The sequence below is a fragment of the Felis catus genome, chromosome D4 (assembly GCF_018350175.1).
Source record: "Felis catus isolate Fca126 chromosome D4, F.catus_Fca126_mat1.0, whole genome shotgun sequence".
NCBI lineage: Eukaryota > Metazoa > Chordata > Mammalia > Carnivora > Felidae > Felis > Felis catus.
This window is the reverse complement of record NC_058380.1, coordinates 24,786,683-24,802,072: the sequence shown is the minus strand read 5'-3', so window position 1 is coordinate 24,802,072 and position 15,390 is coordinate 24,786,683. Positions and strand designations below refer to the sequence as shown.

At 42.2% G+C, this 15,390-nt stretch overlaps 1 long non-coding RNA gene across 1 annotated transcript; it reads left to right on the top strand.

Annotated features, from left to right (window-relative positions):
- Window positions 1-4,691: 4,691 nt before the first annotated feature.
- LOC123381605 lies at window positions 4,692-15,107 on the top strand. Its single transcript, XR_006588830.1, has 3 exons — window positions 4,692-4,888; window positions 5,558-5,793; window positions 12,838-15,107. It is a non-coding gene; the product is annotated as an uncharacterized LOC123381605 (long non-coding RNA).
- The last annotated feature ends 283 nt before the right edge of the window (window positions 15,108-15,390 follow it).

The following is a 15,390-nucleotide window of genomic DNA, read 5'->3' as shown; positions in this document are numbered from 1 at the left end:
TGAATTCTTAGTCCAGCTGGGAGGCCCTGAAGGTAGAGAAGAATTTCTTCCTTCCCTTCAAGAGTCAAGAACTCCCTGCCCCCCACAGAGGGCTCTTCCCATTCAAGTGACCTCCAGCAAAGGCTTCCCTTAAGAGCAGACAGGTGGAGATTCTCAAACTTGACAAGGATCAGAGTGCCCTGGAGGGCTGGTTAAAACACAGCGTGCTGGGCCCCACCCCTCTGGCTCGCCCATTCTGCTGGTGTGGGGTCTGCAGATTCCCAAGCCTAGTAAGCTGAAGGTGAGGCTGCTGTACCGGGTCCAGGGGCCACACTTAGCACAGCACTGCTCTAACGGCAGCCGCCCTGGCTTCCCGAGGCTGTGGCGGACCTTCCAAGCGTGGCCAGGCCTGTGGGTTGAGCCCCCTGTCCCTATTGTCTCCAGGGAGACCAAGGGATACTTCAAGTATTGCCCAGCCCCGTGGGCATACTCTTCGAGTATTTGCCCTTGTTCGTCCCTCCGTCGGAGGGGAAGGGAGGAAAAGGAGTCAGGATGACCGTTTTCAAGAGTCTTTTGCCACATCTTGCTCCTTGGCTTAAGTTACACGGATTCGGTGCTTACCTGTCCCCGCACTTTCCTTGCACTTTGTGTCTTCATTATTAGTACTATTGTAACTGGGGCCCAAGGACGCAAGAGCGCCCGGTTCCAGGGGTCCCCCAAACACCAAGTTTGGCCACTCACCACGGACAAAATCCAAAGGCCAAGAGACCAGTGGTGGCAAAACAAGAAAGGAGTTTATGTCAGTGAGGCCAACCCCGGGAAGGCAGTGAACTAACGTCTCAAAGATGGTGTCCAAAGTGCCAAAAATACTTGAAGGTTTATATAAACAGAATGTGGGACAAAGGTCGGTGGGTACGTCCAGGTGGGTGGCAAAGGTCAGGTGGATCATTGTCTTGGGGTCAGTCATGCAGGATCAGGGCAGTCCCTGTCGCTTGAGGGGGTAGCTTCGGTTCCCAGCAGGGGATGCTTTGCCCGCAGGGTCATTTGCCTGAGTTCAGAGATAAGCTGGGCAGAAGAACTTTAATTAGAAAGTACAGACTGAGCTCAAAACAGAGGTAGGTAGTTGAAGTACTCTCTCATCATGGTCTAGAGCAAAGAAAGTGTGGATCTCTTATTTTATACAACAATGTCGGGTTAGTCATTTACTGGGATCCTGGGATAGTCTTCCGGAAGCTTATGGAGAGCAGCAAATCTTTGCTATTTTTGCTGGGTTAAAAAAGAAAAATCACACAACGTAGAATATGTGTGTTGTAAAAAATTCCAGTGGTATGGGTCTGTACGGAGCATAATGAGTCTCCTTTTCTCCCCAAGGCATCTGCTGCTAAGGTCTAAAGGTGTTTCCTTTGGATCTTTGAGCATATATTCAGGGCTGACACCTGGCTGGTTCCAACTGCAGGGCTTACCAGGTACCGAAGTCCTGAAATGCTTGTGTGAGCGCTGGTAAGCAGCGTCTGCCTGACCAACACACTCCCACCCCCCACCTTCCCCAGGGCTCTGTCCTCCAGGTTTCACACTGCAGGGCACACATTTAAGTTGGAGGTTTTTTGTGAACTCAGAGGAAATCTGGAAGGGTGGCTGGAAATCCACAGTATCCACAGGCAGCCAGAGAACAACTGGGAAACAGAGGAACCAGAAGGCTCTGGGGGCAGGAACCACTGGAAAATTCAGGCAGGGCTTAGAGCAAATGGATCCCATCCTTGTCGGTCTCGTCTGACTCCAAGGACAAGGTGTCTGATTGGCCTGACTTCGGTCGGGTGCCCACCCTTTGGCTCAGGTGGGACAAGACACCCTAATGAACCCATAAGGAAGAGACTAGTTCCTGAGAGCAAACAGATGCTGTTACTGTAAAATGGGAGAAGGAATGATGAGCAAATCCACCAAACAACCCCAGCATGTGACTTAATTTTTGTAATTGTTTATTTAAAACAATTTATACCTAAACACATTTTATTTTTAATTTTTAATTTTTTATTTATTTTTAAACACTTTTAATTTTTTAAATGTTTACTTATTTACTTTTGAGAGAGAGAGAGAGAGAGAAGGAGAGAGAGAGAGAATCCCCAGCAGGCTTCGCACTGTCAGCACAGAGCCTGATGTAGGGCTCAATCTCATGAACTGTGAGATCACGACCTGAGCCAAAATCGAGAGTTGGAGCCACCCAGGCACCCCTACCTAAACAATTTTTAAAAAGAGGTTTGGGATGGCTTACAAGAAGGAACACAGTTACGCAAAAGCAGAAAAACCAAGATCCTTGGGGCGCCTGGGTGGCTTGGTCGGTTAAGCGTCCGACTTCGGCTCAGGTCATGATCTCACGGTCCGTGAGTTCGAGCCCCGCGTCGGGCTCTGTGCTGACAGCTCAGAGCCTGGAGCCTGTTTCAGATTCTGTGTCTCCCTCTCTCTCTCTGCCCCTCCCCTGTTCATGCTCTGTCTCTCTCTGTCTCAAAAATAAATAAACGTTAAAAAAATTTTTAGAAAAACCAAGATCCTTGAAATGAGGAATAAAACGTAGCAAAACGGTTAATACATTTGATATGACTGGGCATCCCTTTCTTGAAGTTCCTCGTAGAAGGAAGATTGTAGAGTTGTTGCTATCAACAGGGTGAGTCATAGCAATTGTTAAAATGAAGTTTTAGAAAAGCTTAATAGACTTTCCCCCCCCTGCAAGAAATACTGACATGATAACAGACAGTATCTTTGACAGCCTTTTAACATACAGAGGGGAGATTAAACATGATTCTTTCTGGGAGTGATTCCAGTGAAAGGGCAAAGACATCACATTAGCGTGCACTCCTCTGAAAGCAATCCTGTGGAGAGGTACGTGGAGATTTCATTCATTCATTTCATAAGTGCTTATCACATACTTACTATATTCAGGCACTTGCTAAGTGCAGGCGCCACAATGGTGAGCAAAGCTGACGCAGTCTTTGTTCTCAGTGTTGACACGGAAACAAACAAACCTTTTAGAATTTCGAAGAGTAAGAAAGTGTTTTATTCAAGCCCAAGTTAGGACAGCTGCCTGGGAAACACGCTCTGCACAGGGAAGAAAGTACTTGGGGGAATGAATAGTTTTGAGGCACCTGGGTGGCTCAGACGGTAAAGCGGCTGACTTCAGCTCAGGTCATGATCTCATGGTCTGTGAGTTCGAGCCCCACGTCGGGCTCTGTGCTGACAGCTCAGAGCCTGGAGCCTGTTTCAGATTCTGTGTCTCCCTCTCTCTCTGACCTTCCCCTGTTCATGCTTTGTCTCTGTCTCAAAAATAAATAAATGTTAAAAAAAAAAACAGAATGAATAGTTTTGTTTTGAATTTATTTTTTGAGAGAGAGAGAGAGAGAGAGAGAGAGAGAGAGAGAATGAGCTGGAGAGGGGCAGAGAGAGAGAGAGAGACACAGAATCTGAGGCAGATTCCAGGCTCTGAGCTGTCAGCATAGAGCCCGACATGGGGCTTGAACCCACAAACTCGTGAGATCATGACCTGAGCTGAAATCAGCCACTTAGCCAACTGAGCCACTCAGGTGCCCCAAGAATGAACAGTTTTTACAGGGTTACATGCTTTTCTACATCTTCTTTTAGTTTATTAAAAAATTGTAAAAATATTTATTCTTTTTTTTTTTTTTTTTTTTTTTTTTTGAGAGAGAGAGAGAGAGAGCGTGAACAGGGGAGGGCAGGGAGAGAGAGAGACAGAATCTGAAGCAGGCTCCAGGCTCTGAGTTGTCAGTACAGAGCCCGACATGTGGCCCGAACTCATGGACCGTGAGATCATGACCTGAGCCAAAGTCAGACACTTAACTGACTGAGCCACCCAGGCGCCCCTCTAGATCTTCTAAAAGCTCAAAAGATTATAGACCTACAGATAGACAGGAATCACGAGTTTTACCATGAAGGAATGCATGGAGTAGAAGCATCGATCTGTATCTTAAGGACAAGATGGTTTTCCTTTAGGCTACTCATTCACAAAGCAAGTGTAGAATGCATGCGTGGTGGGCCATCAATCAGAATTTTGGTTTAAACGAAGTTTATGAACAGTCATGCTGACTTAGAATTCTAAGATGGCTTCCCTCCTAGCTCGGGCCTTCAGAGAGTTTTTTCTCCCATCATTAGGGAGGTTACAGTCGAGTTTCCAATATTGCGGCCACTAGCCACGAGTGGCTATTTGAAAACTTTAAATTTGTCTCATTCACATTGAGAAGGGCTATGGATGTAAAATGTACAAAAGATTTTGAAGATGTCGTACAAAAACAGACTTACAGAATTCCATTAATAATTTTCACACTGGTTACAAGTTTAGAATGGTGTTTTGAATTTAGTGAGTTAAACAAAAGGTATTAAAATTAATTTTACCCATGGCTCCTAAGGCACTTTAAATCACACACGTGGCTCACATTCTGTTTCTCTTGGATAGCACTAGTATAGGGAAAAACACAATCATCAAACCAAAAAAAAAAAAAAGCACCTTGTTTTATTATTGTTTATAATAAGAAATATGTATTTGGTCTCCCTCCCCGTTTCTGACTCCCAGCTCCCCAAACTGTTGGAATTTTCTAAGTGGTGAGAATGGTAAAATGTCTTTCCTTAGTGAGTGACCTTTGGAAAGCACCAAAGTGGGGGGTGAGGGGCCGGAGATTGAGTTCAATCATCAGCTGTCAATGGTTTAATCAGTCATGCCTGTGTAATGAAGCCTCTATAAAAACCCCAAAGGACGGAGCTGGGAGAGCTTCTGGGTTGTTGAATGCGTGGAGGTGGGGAGAGTGGTGTGCCTAGGGGGCCATGGAAGCTCTGCTCCCCTTTTCCCCACCTTGCTCTGTGCATCTGGCTATTCCCGAGTTCTATCTTTTTAGGAACCAGTGATGCAGTAAGTAACATGTCTGAGTTCTGTGAGCTGCTCTAGCATCTTAATTGTACCAGAGGAGGAGGTCATGGAAACCTTTGATTTAGAGTTGGTTGCAACACAGGTGACAACTTGGGCTTGCAATTGGTATCTGAAGTTGGGTGAGGTGTGGGAGGTGGGGTGGGGGGGGGGGTGGACTGTGGGCAATCTTGTAGGACTGAGCCCTTAACTGAGCTAGCCCGTGGAATCTGATGCTGTCTCCAGGTAGATTGTGTCAGAATTGGGCTGAACTCTCCGACACCCTGCTGGCGTCTGAGAATTGCTTGCTGTTGGTGTGGGGACCCCCCTCCCCCCACTGGAATTGGTACCAGAAACTATTTACGTACTTATTAATGAATAATTAGCAATTGGGTAAAAGAGAGGCAAACTAAAGTTGGCGACTCAAAGTTTAAGATGTTGAGAATGTGATGCCTGAAGGAGGAGAGGAGCCCCTGTGAAGGAGGATTGGGGTTGGGGGGTTCTGGGATGCTGATGATGTTTGCCTGGGTGCTGGAGGGGGAGGGGGAGAGAGTTTATGCATTTCTGACGCATTTAGGTGGTAGGTTGATAGATAGCATTGGGTGATTGGTTTGGAAGTGGAGACCGTAAGGGAAAGAGAGGAGTTAAGAATGACACCCCAGTTTCTGGTTTAAGAAACCAGGTGCTTGGAGATGCTATTTACTGAGAAATGGAAGAATGGAGGAGGAAGGTGAGCACGGGGAAGGCCAAGAGCTCCATCTTGCACAGAGCCTGTGGAATCCCAAGAATCGGGTAGAAGAGTCTTTATCAAAGGAGGAGGCGTGGCCAAAGAGGTGGGAGAAAAAGAGAAAGCTTTCAAAGGGAGCTGCCAACTTTCTCAGGTGTGGACTGAAGCGTGTCCGGTGGATCGGGTAACACAATTTAAATTATTCTTTGAGAAAAATGATAAAAACGTATTTTCCCTTTGGAAAAGATATGATAGAAATATGCTCAGTATTGTGGGAAAATTGAAGAAAAAGAAGAAAGAGCTTTTGCATTTTGAAACTGCTGAGTGTAGCTAGAAAGGACCTCTACTTCTCCCTCTAGTGGCAGGGATCAGGCATTGCTGGTTCTATGTTTAGGGAAACCAAGAGTGAGTTGGATGATGTAGGGTTGAGTCCTTAACATTGAAGTTTTCCAAAGTGAAAGTTAGCCAGCATATGCTTTTTTTTGAGAAGAATAATATAAGCAAACGAAATTTTTACAAGGACAGAAAAGGCAGTACAAATAGGAAAGAAAACTTTCGCTAAAATTACTTCTCAAAAATGGAGGAGATTTGAAAGTCACAGAATATTTACAATGGAGAATAATTACTCTTGCTTTGGAAATGAATCCTCTAAGTCATGGCCACTGATGACTCTAAGTATCACCTGAAAAGGGCATAGTGTTTAGTGGAACAATTTCAGTTTTTAAAACCCATTGCTTCGTTAAGACTCAGGATGAGTTCCCCATTCAAAACTTTTGTGGGCAAAGAGGCTACAGGCTTATTGACCTCAATTGTGATTTCTCTTATAATTTGAGATTGATTTCTGGATGTCTTTCAGAATTTTTTTTTTTTTTTTTTTTTTTTTTACTAATTGTACCTAATGTCAGCTCTGAGTCACAAAAGGAGCTTTAGTTGGAGAACTGACTCACTGACACTGTAAAATCAAGTTTGGAACCCCTCCAAACGCTACCAGTTCCAGGGCCTTGAAATTAAAACATAGCCTCCCCCCAACATTTCATTTAACTACTTAATTCACATGAAGTGTATTATCAGTGACCTATAACGTGAGTAACTTTTTTTGGTGCTTTTGTTCGTTTAGGTCAGTAGGTTCCATTCTGGAGAGTTCTGTAGCTCATCCAAGTTTATAGTTAGAGCACCTATGTGAAAGTTGGTGATGTGAGGGTGTCCTAGTGTAAGGAGAGTTAACCTCTTTTCCTATCCTGAAATTTTATTCTAAAGTTTTATGTTTTATTTTATTTTTGAGAGAGAGAGTGAGTGTACGTGTGTGAGAGCAGAGGGGCAGAGAGAGAGGGAGAGAGATCTTAAGCAGGCTAAATGCTCAGTGTGGAGAGCCTGACATGGGGCTCGATCCCACAGCTCTGGGATCATGACTTGAACCAAAATCCAGAGTTGGACACTCAACAGACTGAGCCACCCAGGCACCTCCCCATCCTGAAATTTTAAAATAAAAATACAACTCTTTATTAAAATATTCAAACTTAAAACAATGCTAACTTTCTTAATAAAGCAAGTTTAAGAGAAAATAAACTATGCAGTATCATTGTAATTGAATTTAAGAATTGGAAAGTTTCCTGAATGCCACTGGATATCCTTTCACTAAGCCTGGAATGCTCTCAGTCTCAACTTGTTCTGGTCTGGCTCTTGTCTCAAGATTTGATTAGGATACTATTTTTTTTTTTAATTTTATAACCACTTTATTGAGCTATAATTCACATACCATACAATTAAAAATGTACAATTCAATGGTTTTTCACAGAATTGTGCAATCACTGCCAAAATCAAGTTTAGAACATTTTCATCACCCCAAAATGAAATTCTGTACCCGTTAGCAGTCTTTTCCATTTCTCTCCAACCCATTGTGGTTATTTCCTATAAATGGATTCTTACAATATGTGGTCTTTTGTGATGAGTTTCTTTCACTTAGTGCAGTGTTTTCAAGATTCATTCATTAGCATGTATCAGCAGTTCATTATTTTTATTGCCAAATAATATTCCAGTATATAAACATACTGTCTTTTTTTTTTTTTTTAACGTTTACTTATTTTTGAGACAGAGAGAGACAGAGCATGAACAGGGGAGGGTCAGAGAGAGAGGGAGACACAGAATCTGAAACAGGCTCCAGGCTCTGAGCTGTCAGCACAGAGCCCGACGCAGGGCTCAAACTCACGGACAGTGAGATCATGACCTGAGCCAATGTCGGACGCTCAACCGACTGAGCCACCCAGGCGCCCCTAAACATACTGTCTTTTATCTGTTCATCAGCTGATGTGCATTTAGGTTGTTTCCACTTTTTGGTTATTTTGAATAATGCTTCTATGACCATTTGTGTATGAGTTTTTACAGGGACATATGTCTATTTCTGTTGGGTTAACACCTAGGAGTAAAATTGCTGAATCCTATGGTACCTTTATGTTTAATCTTTTAAAGATTAAAAAAAATTGAGGATTGTTGACACAGTGTTTATGTTTAATCTTTGAGGAACTGACAAATAACCATTTGTCCCAGCACCATTTGTTGAAAGGTTATTCTTTCCCTCATTGAATTGTGTTGACATCCTTGTTGAAAATCAATTGACCATAAATGTGAGGGTTGGTGTGTGGACTCTGATTCTATTCTGTTGACCTATATAGGTCCTCCTTTGTCCCTACCACACTGTTTTCATTACTGTCGACTTGTAGTATTTTTTGAAATTGGAAAGTCTGGGTCCTTTGTTCTTTTTCATGATGGTTGGCCTATTCTGAATAATGAATTTAAGGATAGGCTCATCAGTTTCTCTACCCCTCTCCCTTCCAACACCCCCACCCCCCAAAAAAACCAAGTTGGGATTTTGATTGGGATTGCAAGTAAATATGTAGATCAATATCGCCATTTTAACAATGTTCTTCCTAATCATCAACATGGGATGGGATGTCTTTTCATTCACTTAGGTGAATTTCTTTCAACAATGTGTTACACTTTCAGAGATTGTATCCCTTCCTAACAATTTATTCCTAGATATTTTATGTGATAATATTGCACATCGAGTTATTCTTACAATTTTTCAGATTGTTCATTGCTAGCATATGGAAATACAGTTGATTTTTAAATATTGTTCTTGTGCCCTGCAACCTTGCTGAACTTGTAAATAAGTTCTAATAGCTTTTTGGTGGATTCATCATATTTTCTCTATATCAAATTATGTCAAAAATAGAGATCATTTCATTTCCTCCTTTCCAGTCTGGATGGCTTTTCTTTCTTTCTTTCTTTCTTTCTTTCTTTCTTTCTTTCTTTCTTTCTTTCTTTTTTTTTTTTTTCCTTGCTTATTGCCTTGGCTATAATATCCTGTACAATGTTGAATAGCAATGGTGAGAAGGGACATTCTTGTCTTGTTCTTTCCTGATCTTACAGAGAGAGCAGTCAGTCTTTGACCATTAAATATGGTTTTTTTTTGCTTTTATTTTAATTAATTAATTATTTTAAATTTACATCCAAATTAGCATATAGTGCAACAATGATTTCAGGAGTAGATTCCATAGTGCCCCTTATCTATTTAGCCCATCCCCTCCCACAACCCCTCCAGTAACCCTCTGTTTGTTCTCCATATTTATGAGTCTCTTCTGCTTTGTCCCCCTCCCTGTTTTTATATTATTTTTGTTTCCCTTCCCTTATGTTCATCTGTTTTGTCTCATAAAGTCCTCATACGAGTGAAGTCTTATGGTTTTTGTCTTTCTCTAATTTCACTTAGCATAATACCCTCCAGTTCCATCCACGTAGTTGTGCATGGCAAGATTTCATTTTTTTTGATTGCTGAGTAATACTCCATTGTATATATATGCTACATCTTCTTTATCCATTCATCCATCAATAGACATTTGGGCTCTTTCCATACTTTGGCTATTGTTGATAGCGCTCCTATAAACATTGGGGTGCATGTGCCCCTTCGAAACAGCACACCTGTATCCCTTGGATAAATACCTAGTAGTGCAATTGCTGGGTCATAGGGTAGTTCTATTTTTAGTTTTTTGAGGAACCTCCATACTGTTTTCCAGAGTGGCTGCACCAGCTTGCATTCCCAAAGTATGTTGTTAACAATGTTTTTTTTTGTTGTTGTTGTTTTTTGTTTTTTGTAGATATATTTTATCAAGTAGAAGAGGTTCCCTCTTAGTTTGTTGAATATTTTTATTCTGATAAGGTGTCAGTTTGTCAAATACTTTTTTCTGCATCTGTTAAGATTATTATGTGGTTTTGTCCTTCATTCTGTTGATATGATATTGTATGTTAATTTTTGGCTGTTAAACCAATCTTGCATTCTGGGTTAAATCCTACTTGGTTGCAGTGATTAATTCTTTTTATATGTTGCTGGATTTGGTTTGCTAGTATTTTGTTCAGAATTTTTATGTCTATATTTGTAAGGTCTATTGGTCTGTAATTTTCTTATAATGTCTTTGTCTGGCTTTGGAAAATGTCCCCTTATCATTTATGTTTTTGGAAGAGTTTGTGAACAATTGTCAATTTTTTCCTTAAACACTTGGAAGAATTCATTAGTGAAGCCATCTGGGCCTGAGCTTTTCTTTGTGGGACGTTTTCAAATTATTAACTCAATTTCTTTATCTGTTACAGGTTTATTCACATTTTCTATTTCTTCTTGAGTCAGTTTGATAGTTTGTATCTTTCAAGGATTTTATTTCATTGAAGTTATCTAAATGTGTTGGAATACAGTTTCATGTGTTTGTTGACCAAATATATTCCCCTTTTAACTGGGAACATGCCCACTCCCATTGTCCGGTTATAGTGAGAGTTCCCTAGCCACACTTACATGGTGTGAGCCAGGCTACCCAGTTACCCTTGATTGGTCCATCTGACCAGAGATGAAGAAGAGCTATTTTTCCCTCTAGTTACACAGACCAGTAACATGTAAGCCCCGAAGCTCCTGGCGGCCATGTTTGCCATCCCATTGCCTGAAAAAGAGAGAAAACCAGTGAGAGGTGTTGGTGAAGCTGACTGGAGGCAGAGGTTTGATTAGGATGAACCCCCTGGTTTTTGTTCATAGTATCGAAATCAGGCTGCACCCCTTTGCAATTTTCAAACCTGCAATACAGTATTAACTGTAGGCACCATGCTGTGCAGATCTGGTTTTTTGCTTTAGTTAATCTTAGTAGGTTTCTTTTACTTTCAACCAGGAGAATATTATCTAATGCATTGTGTTAAGGAGACTGCGTTGATATTAATACTTAAATTTTTTTTTAATGTTTATTTTTGAGAGAGAGCAAGCATGTGAGCGTGAGTGGGGGAGGGGCAGAGAGAGAGGGAGACACAGAACCTGAAGCAGATTCCAGGCTCTGAGCTGTCAGCACAGAGCCTGATGTGGGGCTCGAACCCAGGAACCGAGAGATCATGACCTGAGCTGAAGTCAGACATTTAACTGACTGAGCTCCCCAGGCGCCCTTATATTAATACTTTTAATATATTGACTTGCTATACAAACAAAAACATAGCAATATCTTTCTCAGCCTTTAAACTTCTTCAGTGAAAAAACTATAATTTCTCCACCTTTTCTTCATCTTCACCTTCCTTTTTTTTCTTTTTTTTTTTTTGCATCTTCCTTCTTTTTTTGTGCTCTTGGAGCCTAGCACAGTGCCTAATATCAATAGATACGCAGTAACGGGCACCGGGGTGGCTCAGTTGGTTAAGCATTCTGCTTTGGCTCAGGTCATGATCTCATGGCTCATGAGTTCAGACCCTGCTTTGGGCTCTGTGCTGACAGCTCGGAGCCTGGAGCCTGCTTCTGATTCTGTCTCTGGCTCTCTCTTCCCCTCCCCCGCTTGTGCTCAGTCTCTCTCTCTCTCTCTCAAAAATAAATAAACATAAAAAAAAAAGATATGCAATTAATGTCTAATGACCTGAACTGAACATAAATAGAAAGGAAAGTAAGAAAGGAATTCCCCCCAAATCCCACCACACCACTAAGTGAATCAAACCTTTTTCACTTCCATCTGGACTCCTATTCGTCCACATTCTTTCGTCATTTTTAGTCTAATCCCAGGACAGACCTACTTTTGTATTGTTTTTTTTTTTTCAAAAACAGTGTATTACAAATATGTTCCCATGATGTTCACATCCTTCAAAATTGCTATTATTCCTTCAATAATGGGAAAAGATAAATTTAGAAAGTGTCTACACTGAATATTTCATAAGGCAGACGGAAGTGGGAAGCACTTTCATCACGGCCCACAAGGCAAACCTGCTCGTCTCCTGCTGCGTTGTCTAAACACGTCCTGCTCAAATCCAGCTTTTCTCCTATACCAGCCTTGTGCCTGCGCTTCTGAATGTGGCAGGAGAAAAAAAACCCAGCCACGCTGTCTGGTCTCGCGTTCATTCCTGACCACTGCCCCAGTGAGGGCCCTTGATGTTATGCAACAGTCATTCTGTATTTCCTGAAAGAGCTCCTGTTCCCATTCTCCTAGGTGATCGTTTCGTTCTTGGCCCTGCAGCCTCTACCACCGTCTCCCCCAGCCTCTATCTGAGCGGATGACCTCCCATTTTCTTTCACTGAGCAATGAGAGGCGACCAGAAGAGAGTTTACAAGACTCCCCTGCTGCCTCTCTTTATCTTCTTCCATTTTTCCAACGTACCTGCCTCTCCTCCTGCTACTATGAATGAACTTAACATGCGCTTCTTGAAAACTAGCTCTTTCCTGGCGCCGATTCTCTCCTCTCTCACCAGCTCAAGGATTTTGCTCGAGCAATTCCCTGCCATCCCTATCACCTTCGTCTCTTGCATCACTATTATTTTCTTCTTTACGGGACTCTTCTCATTAGGCTACAGATGTGTCTTACTTCTTTCCATAAACGTGTGTGTGCACACCCGCGCATGCACCTACACCCTAAAAGCTTCTCTTGGTCTACTTCATCCCCTACCTACTGCTCCATTTCTTACCTTCCTTTTCAAGCAGAATTCTTTGAGTCCCTTGATTCCCGAAGAGTACTTTGAGATGTAGCATCAGCATCACCTGGGATCTTGCTAGAAATGCGAATTCTTGGGCCCCACCTCAGAACTAATGAATAAAAATTCTGGCGGCGGGCCTGGCAATTTGTGCTTTAACAAACCTTCCAGGTAATTTTGATGCAGGCTAAGAGTTGAGAACCACGGTTTAACTGAGAGTTGCTGACTCCAATTTCTCTCGTCTCATTTTCTCTTAAAAACATTCCAGGCAAGCTTTAAAACACTGCATTCCGCAGAAATTGCTCCAAAGAGGTCAAGAGTGACTTCCACCACTAGGAGCCACATTGCTGTTGTCAAGGAGGAAAGCTGCAGAGAAGCAAGACAGGAAGACTACAGTGGACCCCACGGTGCTGGAGTAGAGTCAAGAGACAGCAGTATGGACTTAGGCTTGGCTTAACATAACGTGCACATACAGATAGATAGACACAGAAACAACTATAGATACACGTGTATACATGTATGAGCTACCTGTATTACTAGCCCTGTCTGCTGAGGGGGCTAAGCAGTAGTGAGCACCCCAGTAGCAGTGAGCACAGTCAAGGTCTAGATTTGATTTCTAATACCATTCCCCGATAGAAGAAACCAGGACCCCTTGAAGAAGTGGCTGTTCTTCCTCACCCCAGCTGAGGAAATATACAAGATGAGGTGAGGAAAATACAAGACGAGCTGGAGCATCTTGTAGTACCAGAAAGTAGCAAATGCTTAAAAAAAAAAAAAAAAGAAAGAAAGGAGGAAAGAAAAAAGAGAAAGGAGGAAAGAAAGAGAAAGGAGGAAAGAAAAAAGAAGAAAAGTTTTAGTCCAGGACATCACGGATCCTGGTTCTCTTTTCATCTCACTGGCTAATTGTCCTTAATCTCCTTTGCTGATACTTTCTCATCTCTCTGATTTCTAAACATCGGAATGTCCCAGGGCTCAGTTTTTGGACTTTTTCTATGGGGAGATCACTCCTGGTGATTTCATCCAGTTTCATGGCTTTAAGTGCTGCCTCCAGACCCCAAATTTCTATCTTAGCTAAGCCTCTTCTCTGACCCCAGGTTGTATATACAGCTGTCTACATGACCTCTCAGCTGGATGTCAGCAAGCAGTTAAAATTCACCTTGACCCAAACTGAGCTCCTGGTCTCCCCCACACAAACTTGCTCTTCCTATAGTCTGCCCTATTTTCATGATGGCAACTTCCTCCTTTTGGTTGCTCAGGTCAAAACTTTGGAGTCCTCTTTGACTTTTCTCTTTTTCTCTTACCTCACAGTTCATTAGAAAAATTCAGCTCTACTTTCAAAATATATGCAGAATCCAGTCACTGCTCCCCACCTTCATGGCTACCACTAACTCCAAATCACCAGTGTCTCATCTAGATTACAGAAACATTTCGAACTGGCCTCCTTGCTTCTTCCGCTGACTTTCTCAGTCCGTTCTCCACATATTAACAAGTGATCCTATTAATATGTGAGTCAGATCATGCCCACTCTTTGCTCAAAATCCTTCATTTTCCCAACTCTAAGAGTCAAAATCCTTTCAATTACGTAGAAGCTTCTACATGATCTACGTACCCCACAGTGCGTCCTGACTTGGGATCCTATGAATCTCCTGCTCTCTCGTTCCATTCCGGTGACACCAAGGGTGCCTTAGGATCTTTGCACTCACTGCACTTTTTGCCAGGAACGCTGAGTTTGTGGCAATTTGTTTTGCGGCAACAGAAAACCGATGCAAATGGAATGATATGAAATTGCTGGTAATCAGCCACAGTTGGCCTTCACATTGGCAGTTTCTTATAGTTCTACCTGTTGTGCCATCCGTCCTTACTCTGAAAGCCCCAATTTTCTTTCCCTGCTTATTTTCCCACAAAGAATGTATCACCATCTATTTTACCATGTTTTTCTGTTCACTTGTGATTTCTCACTAGAAGACGGCCAGACACCTTAACGTGTTTCGTTCATGTTGTATATTCCCAAGCTTACGGGGATGTATGGCAAATAGTAGAAATTCAGTAAATGTTTGTAAAATGTCAGAGGAGGTAGGTGGAGGAAGTGGGAATTAACATAAACCACTTTGCTGGACAAAAACCTCGAGCTGAAAAATCTGGTGGGAAATAAAACAATAATAACAACAAACCCAGGAGTTCTGCACCTGCCCTTGAACTGTGGCATTTCCAGAAACTGGCATTCTAGGGCATTTTAGTTTCTGTGTTGAAATGTTTTTGATTTAACACAAAACAAATGAAAATAAAAACTGGCATGGAATACCCTCAGATGACCAGGTCAGAAAATCTAGCCAAATTTAGAAAATTAGAAAGGGAAACAACAGCAATCAAGTGGCCACGTTCTTCAATTCCTCCATTTGAGGCTAATGTGGGACCCAGGGAAGAAACACGACAGGCTTCTGAGGAGAGGCTGGGCACTTGGCAGCCGCTCTCCCCTCTGCCCCCAGGACAGGTGAATGCCTGTGTATGGATGAGGGCCCTTTAGACTGAGGTGGAAGAGAGTCTATTTATCTAGAAAGTTCCATCTGCAAGAGGAGAGAGAGCTCTCTTCTTTCTTTTTTTCCTTTTATTTTTTATTTTTATAATTTATTTATTTTTTAAATTTACATCCAAGTTAGTTAGCATATAGTGCAACAATGATTTCAGGAGTGGATTGCTTAATGCCCCTTCCCCATTTAGCCTCCCACAACCCCTCCAGCAACCCTCTGTTTGTTCTCCATATTTAAGAGTCTTTTATGTTTTGTCCCCTCCCTGCTTTTATGTTATGTTTGCTCCCCTTCCC